This window comes from Octodon degus, unplaced genomic scaffold (assembly GCF_000260255.1).
Source record: "Octodon degus isolate 3935 unplaced genomic scaffold, OctDeg1.0 scaffold00190, whole genome shotgun sequence".
Classification (NCBI taxonomy): Eukaryota; Metazoa; Chordata; class Mammalia; order Rodentia; family Octodontidae; genus Octodon; species Octodon degus.
The window spans coordinates 1705637-1713758 of record NW_004524766.1 but is presented as its reverse complement, the minus strand read 5'-3'; the positions used below and the strand labels follow the sequence as shown (position 1 = coordinate 1713758).

At 44.5% G+C, this 8122-nt stretch overlaps 1 pseudogene; it reads right to left on the bottom strand.

Annotated features, from left to right (window-relative positions):
• Positions 1-292: 292 nt before the first annotated feature.
• LOC101562276 lies at positions 293-2145 on the bottom strand (annotated as a pseudogene).
• Between the last annotated feature and the right edge of the window lie 5977 nt (positions 2146-8122).

The following is an 8122-nucleotide window of genomic DNA, read 5'->3' as shown; positions in this document are numbered from 1 at the left end:
TAGTTTGAGCTTATTTCAATTGTATGACACAGATGTAAGCCACGATGTGGTTTCTTCAACGATACTGAACCTTGCACACCTCCCAGTATGAAGTTTGCCTTTAGATTCCACAAGCATCATAATTCCATCAGTCATGCTCCAAGGATACAACAGGAAGAGATTTGATAATTATAAAAATCAGGACTTTTTGGCACTAGGATTCATCTGGGAAAAAATCAGGGTAACGCCCGGCCCAGAGTGCTTCCACTGGCACCTGCTCTTTAAAGGGACCTGGAAAGTGGTGAGGGGGTTTCTAGATTTCGAGTACTAAAGAGTCAGTGTGCCCAGGCTGCCAGGGCCCTCCCGCAGAGCCCCGCTCCAGATGCCCTGTGCACTGCCCCGATCTCTGCATGGCCTCGAGCTCATCAATGCGCTGCCTGGTGCTGCCCTGCCGGATCTGGCGCAGGGTCTTGTACTTGTCCCGGCCTTGCCTCATGTTCTGTTGTGGATGATGTCATTGTGGCTCCTCTTGTTTTTGTCTCTGGCCTGGGACAACTCGCTGCACTGGGTCAGCAGCTGCCGCTGCACGTGCTCACTCTTCTCTGCCTCGGAGATGAGCTTCTCCTCGTTTTGGTGGTCCAGGATGCCCTCGCTGGAGAGCTCAGTGCTGTAGCCGGTGGGCTCTGCGTCCTCCTCCCGCGGGTTCTCCTGCACGTGGTAACTCACACGCTCGTACGTGGGCGGCGGCGGGGTGGCGGGGCCGTCATCACCAGGTGCAGCTTTCCTGGGTCTTCACCAGGTCGTCCCGGGTTTGTTTGGCCCTGTGCTGCCGCTCCTCCACCTCGTCCTCCTTGCCCCGCTGCACCTCCTCCAGCAGGGCAATCTTGGCACTGTATTCTGCAAGTTCCGCAGCTTTTTATCTGATCCACTGCCTGTCCCTCCAGCTCCTCCTTGGCCCGCAGTACAGCCATGCGGTTGGCTTCCAGGCACTTGGCGTTCTCCTGGGCTCACTTCGTTTCATCCTCCATCTGGAGGGCTCCCTGCATCTGGTTGGAGAGTTCTTTCTCTGCCTTCTTGGTCTTCTTCTCATAGTACTGTAGCCACAGAGTCAGCTCCTCCTTCTCCTTCGGCATCGACTTCTTCTCGCTTTCAACAGTCTCTTCCCTCCTTTTCTCTTTCTCCAGCTGCTGCTGCTCCAACTGCTTCTGATGCTTCTCCCGAGCCCCGCCGTCGTCTGCTGCACCTCAGTGGTGTCGGGCTTCCTGTGAGGCATGTACAGCTCATGGTTCCCCATGCACAGCTGCAGGATCTGCTTGTTAATCCTCAGGCATGGGGTGTAGAACACAAAGTCAGGTGCTCTCTTGTCAATGGGATTAATGACAAACTTACTATCAATGAAAGAGATGTTTCTGATTTCACTCCAAGGAAAGCCAATCTTTGGGGTCAGCTTATCATCTTTCTCATAAATATTTAGTTTAAGGGCATCAACTCTAAGCCAAAGGGCAGTTCCTTTCTTATTTTTGATCGCAAAATAATTGATTCCATACATCTCCAAGCCCTGAGCAATCTTCAGGTGCTCCAACATAGCATTATCTTTGAGCATCTCATGGTGTTCCGCGTGCCACACCTGGATCCAGTCCTCCCACTCATCCCTTGTGAGTTTGTGCTGGTCTGTGACTCTCTGTGGGATCAGCACACTCTTTGTGGGATCACTTGCTCAAGGCTGATGTACCCAGACTTGTGCACCTCCTAGTTGCAGTCTCCGAACTCGGCCTGCACGGTGTAGGACCCCAGGAGCACAGCTGTCTTGGGGGAACAGTAGATCTCGTCACTAAGAATTCCCTACTTCATCTGGAGGAAGAACAGCTTCTGCATAATGTCCTGGATGAGCTCCTCAGACACATCTTCAGGGTAGAACTTGGCCCAGAACTTGAACTGGAGGGGGTTCTCTTTCCTGACCTCCTGGGCAGACACCTTTTTATCAAGTTTCAAACAGGTGGGAAATCCTTTATTGTTCACATATTGGAAGCCAAAGTACCACACTTCCAAGAGGCCAATAGTCTTAATCATCTGACCAAAGAGCTGCTTTCTGGTGGTATTTGGCTGGATGGCAAACTGCAGCTCTGCATCCATGGTGGTAACCTGAACATTGACTGGCTTTGGCATTTGCAGTTCCTAGTGGGCTGCCTTAATCTCCCGGAAACCCGGCTCCACAGCGGTGACTGAGTTGGCTCTGCTGAGTTGGAGTCCTATATGGAGTTTTTGATTCTATAAAGAAATATCCATTAAAGTAGTGTCCACTGTGGGTGGTAGGCACCATGGGAGATAGATACATCTCCCACAAGAAGAATGAAGTCTGGTAGCACAACTAAAATGTTAACATAAATAACCTCCATGGTTGCTGGAGCAGAAAGACCCATACCTGAGAGACAGAAGAAGGGACTAGGAACACTGAAGTACTACTTCCCACACAAAGATACCACAGCCTTGTGCTGAGAGCCTCCTTAGTACATCTGAAGAGCTCCACAAATACCTGCCAGCCCAATGCAAAAGGAAATGTAGGACAAGAGCTGGATAGACTGAGAGAGCTTGGATGCCAGATTGAAAGTGAAGTCACTTAGCTCTACCTAATGAATATAAATCAAGCAAAGGAGTGCTGTGCTAAAATCCTTGCACGTTAAAAAGAAATGTAGGCCACGAGATCTCAGGGCTTCAGGAAGTTAACTGTTGATGCCACAGATGCCATAGATATCAGATGAGCAGGAGGTGGATTATTGAATACTTTTGCTCAGAGGAGATCTAGGCTTGGAGGTAGTGTATAAGATGAATCCAAATAGAGAAGACTTGGGCAGTACATCCTGAAATGGAAGTCCTTCCACTTTTTATTCATTCAGTTCCAAAAAGGACAGCTCCTCAGAGAAGAAAATGAAACATACCAAATCATGTTTGCAGCCCGATGTAGAGATTGAATATAAGCAGAATAAAGGTCTATTTATTTTTTTTTCCGGAATCCCAAGTTAATCTTCTAATTTCATTTAAGGGAAGGTATTCCTGACATGGCGTAGTCACCAGATGATTTATTTCTTTAATATGCACAACTGCATTCACTAATGAGGGCAGAGGCATGGTGCCAGAGCGAGAAAATACCAGCGCTCGGCCTCTCAGGAGATCAGCTCAGCAGCACAGGATCGCAGCAAGACACAATAAGTGACCCAGCGATTCAGCGCGAGAGGTGACATTGATGGACGAGAAGGGGAGAAGATAGAAGTGTTGCTAAAATCAAGGAATGGAATGAGTACCCTGTAAAATTAAAACCCATTCCCAATATCAGAGAGAACAAACAGGGAGGCGTGATGATGAGTGATTGCTGTAGATATTTTGAGGCTGAATTATTAAAGTGATTTGGCTCTTCTGTGGATGGTAGGCAGAATCCTAGGACATCCTCAAGATGCCTCCCCAACAAGGTGCATAACTGCTTTCTCCATGAAGGTAATTCCTAGACTTTGATGATAATATGGGGAAACACATTACATGACAGAAATGAATGGACCCTTGCAGGCGTAATTGTGATTCCTCTAGTCAGCTCTCTTTGGGTCAGTGAGGTGGGAGATTTGTGGTGGGTGGGTCTGACCTACTCAGGCAAGGCCATAAAGAGGGGCTAAAGTCAGAGACGCTCTTTGGTTTTGGCTTCAAAGAAGCGACCACTGTGGGGTCAATAGTTGTGAAGAAGGTGTTTTGTCAGTGACTCCATGAGTTTGGAAGAGAAGCCCAAGGTGGGACAACAGCTCTAGCTCATGCCTCAGTTGCTGCTTTGTTCACCCAAGCAGGGGACACCACCAATCAGAGCCCAGACGGCACACAAAGAGAGACTGGGTGGCAATAAATGACTTGGTTTTGTTGCTAAGTTAATGACAATTTGTTAGCAATACACTCTTTTTTGGATAAATATTTTAAGGTCAGGAAAACATGGATAATATATATATATATAGAAAGTACTATTTTTGTTTTTTTAAATTAAAAAATTATTTATTTCATTTATTTATTTGGTATAGGGTCTTGTTATGCAGCTTGGACTCATAGTGATCCTCCTGTCTCAGCCTCCCCAGTGCTGGGATTACAGGAGTGCACCACCACACCCAGTTTCAGGAGGGGCACAGTGTGCCTGGAGTTCTGGGGCTGACACGGCATGCAGTACGCGGATCAAACCTGGGTCCATGAACTTGCCAGGCAGGTGCTTAGACCACCAAGCTATCTCCCCAGCCTCAATGCACTACTTTTATTGAAATAAATGAAAATCTGTTGACAATGGCCATCAGATTAGTCAAGCCCCTAGTGTTCCAGGTATCAAACTTTTTTCTCCTGCGTCTGGCTCTTACTCCAGAAGAGTTAGGTGTGAATTAGGATTACATCCAATGATCAGACCATCAGGGGGCCGCGTGATATTGTAACATGAGAAAAAAAAAGATTCTTTTTTTTTTTTTTTTGGCAGAACTGGGGATTGAACTCAGACCCTTGCACTTGCCAGGGAAGTACTTATTCTACTGAGCCATCTTCCTGGCCCATTGTTATCTTTCTTTATGATCACTGGGAAATTATCATTGCTTCTTAAAGAAAACAGATGGGCTATTTTGGATAGAACTTCTTAATTAACTGTGAATCTTGATGTGTAGCCGTACAGCTGACTATGTTTGCATAAATATTTTCTTTACATTGCACTGAGAAATCTGACCAATCACTGATTCAAGTATCTGTGTATCACAGAGAGCTAGACAATGAAATAACAGTTTTTAATTTTAAGCAAGTGAAATATTTGTGGAAAACTAACTTCTATCCCCTTCTGCTTGATTTCTGGGTTAACAGAAATCAGTTCTTGAAAATGATGAAGAAGCAAAGAGATATATTGTCATCACAGCTCCAGAGTTATGCTAAGAAACAACTTGGCAATTGTATTAGCTTTCTCATTGCTGGGACACTAAACCCAACTCCTACAGTTTAGAGGAGGAGAGGATTGTTTTGGCTCCTGTTTCCAGAGATCTTTCCATCTATGGTCCACCAATTCCAAGGTGGGAACATCCTGGAAGAGGGACTTGGTAGAGCACCTGGTGGTGGGGAGGCAGAGCACCAGAGGATGGGACAGGCATACACTCCAAGGCCAGCTTCCATGCCCTACCAGACATACCTAGGAGGGTGCACCGCCAGTCCATGGGTAGATCCCAGTACCAATCCCACTGAAATTCCACCGCAGTGGTCACAACCATCTTTACCAAGGAGAAAAAGAAGCTGTACTTCATCACTCAAAATGGCATGTGGATCTGAGTAATGCTAAAGAGGTTCAGCACAGCAGCGGAAGGTTTGTTCCTTCTGTAGATATGTTAGGGAGGTATGTGCTTGGGAGGGTGCATCCTCCACTCGTTGCTTCTGGGATCTGAAGTTGAAGGTCTGTATCAGTCAGTATTTTACGAGAGAAACAGATATAACAGAAGATATCAAATGTATAAGAAATCACAAGATTTGCTACAACGGTCACCCTCAGAATTTGATGAGGCCGTATGCAGAGGCTGTCTGTATAGAGGAGATCAAAGGCCTCAGTCCAACATCTAGAATTCATTGCAGTCTGTATCAGGAGGCTGGTGGGTCTAGCCCAGAAGCCTGAAGGATCTGTGGTAGAAGCAGAGAGACTGCCAGTCTTCACCTTCAGCTTGGACATCATCTCCTGCGCTGGCAGCCAGGAAATGATGTCCAAGCTGAAGAGGAAGACTGGCAGTCCTCCAGAGAACACAAGCAGCTCTGTCCTTCCTCATTTCTCCTATATACCATCCAGGTCATGAACCGCTCTAAGGTGGTCCTCTGTACCCCAGCATGAACAATGGCTGAGCCGATGAGTTAAAATGATAAGCTTCTTAACTTGACACAATTAATCAACAAGTACGAGGCCATAGCCTCATCAGAACTATGAGAAAAATAAGTCCAAAAGAGGGATACAATCACTGAAAATCTGAATCCAAGACTGAAAGGGATGAGACCCAAGTGGATGGGGTGGAGGAATAAGGAGGAGAAAGAAAAGCAGAGTAAACAAGAGGTAAGAAACACCTCAGTGCTCTTCAGGGGTGAACTTATTGTACATCATGTATTGAAGTGGAAGAGGATATCTTTTGGGCGTCTCCTCTTGACACTGTCTATGCAGCTTTCCAATTTAAGAAGGCTTGGTACCTAACTTTAATTTTAATTCTTTCAAATGTTAAGGATTTAGGTATAAATTACACTTTCCTGTTCAATAGGAGCTCGACTTCCTTAAAATGTGCAACACAAATAAGAGTTCAATTATTTTGCTATTAAATCAAAGGATATCTTATGTATGCCTATGAACAAATGTAATCCTGCAGATTGGGAAATCAAATTCCTGCAAATAGTGCATATTTAATCATATTACACAAATAACCCTCTATTAAACAAAATCATGCTTTCAACAAGAATTTTCTCTATTTAGTAATAACCTTTATACCCATCTTAGTTTATTTGTGCTGCTACCATGGATAAGTAGTTTATCTAATTATTATTTTTTAAAATATTATTTGTTTATTTTAATGTGTTTTGTTGTTGCAGGGTCTCACGATGCAGCTTGGACTCATAGTGATCCTGCCATTTTCTGCCCTCCAGCACTGGGATTGCAGGTGTACACTACCACACCTGGAATCTGGCTGACTTAGCCTGCCCTGGGGGTGAGGCTGGCAAGACATGTGGTGCCAAGGATCGAACTGTGATCCCTGCGATTGCCTCAGGTTGCCTAAGCAGGTGCTTTAGTCCACTGAGCTGTCTCACTGGCCCCAGGATGAGTAGTTTAACAACAATAGAAATTGATTTTGTACAGTTCTGGAAGCTGGGAGTTGGAGATGGCAGCACTACGAGGTTGGGCATCTTCTTCCCTGCATGTAGCATGTTCTGAGCTGGTGGAAGCAGGAGAGCAGATTCAGAGCTGGCAGAGGGCAGGGAGGCACAAATGTAGAATTTCAGGGAAGCCTCTGTGACATGAGCTTCTATCCCCTCCCCCGGGCAGAAGTCTTTAAGGCCACCTCACCTCTTCTAGGTCACCTTGCTTCACACTGACACGGGCAACACTTCCATGTGGAGAAGACACTTTCAAACCATAGTGCCATCTTGCACTCAAGTCACCCTGAAACTTGTAAGTCTGTCACCTTGGAGATCAGCATCCGAGCAACCACAGAGGACTTTACTCCGGCTCCTGCTCGGGAAGGTGGCCCTGGACTTCCTTGGATTGCCCTTGCTAAGGTTGCTTCCTGATTGCTCATGTGGGCGACAGCACTGTCAGCATGTACTAATAAAATACAATGTGGAAATACATATTTTTGGAAGAAAGTTTGCCAAACAATTCACAGGACAATATTCATTTGGGATCTTTAATGTAATTAAAAAACTCTTATAGTTGTTCAGATTCAGGAAGGTGAATGACAGCTAAAATGATCAAATGCAAATCGAAGGGGGAGGTATGTAAATGTCAAACTTGAGTTCAAGATGTCCACTGCACAAATGCAGGCTAGGGCAGTCGTTGACTGGATAATGAGTGTTTATTAATATTAATTAATAATGAAGAACCCCCCAAAAAGCTATAGAGTTTGACACTGAGCCCAGTAATGTGATATGTTCTGTTATATGGTTTCCATATACTTATCTTTCATAATCTTATTAAACTAATGAACAATCTTATGTACATATACACACATGTACATGAACATATACTTAGTAGTTATACCCATTGATGTCAATGCAAAATGAGGTATAAGAGTCCACAAACATATCATATGCAATGTGGACTGAATTTTGTAAAAAGGCCACATTTTTTTAAGTACTTTATTTATTTATCCCTCCTTTTTAAGTACTTTTAAACAAACATAAAAATTTTTATAATTAAAAAATTCATGCTATTGGAGTATATAAAATTTAATGTCAGGGATACATGGAAAGTCTGCAGGAGTAATAATGATACTAGCATAAGTATATTAGTATTCAACTTAGAGTGATTGGCTCTGAACTCTGCTCTGTTGATAAGAACACAAACTTATCTTTCCAAAAGCAGTATTCTGGAAGAATCAGAATTGCATACACAAAACTAATAGATTGATTCAAT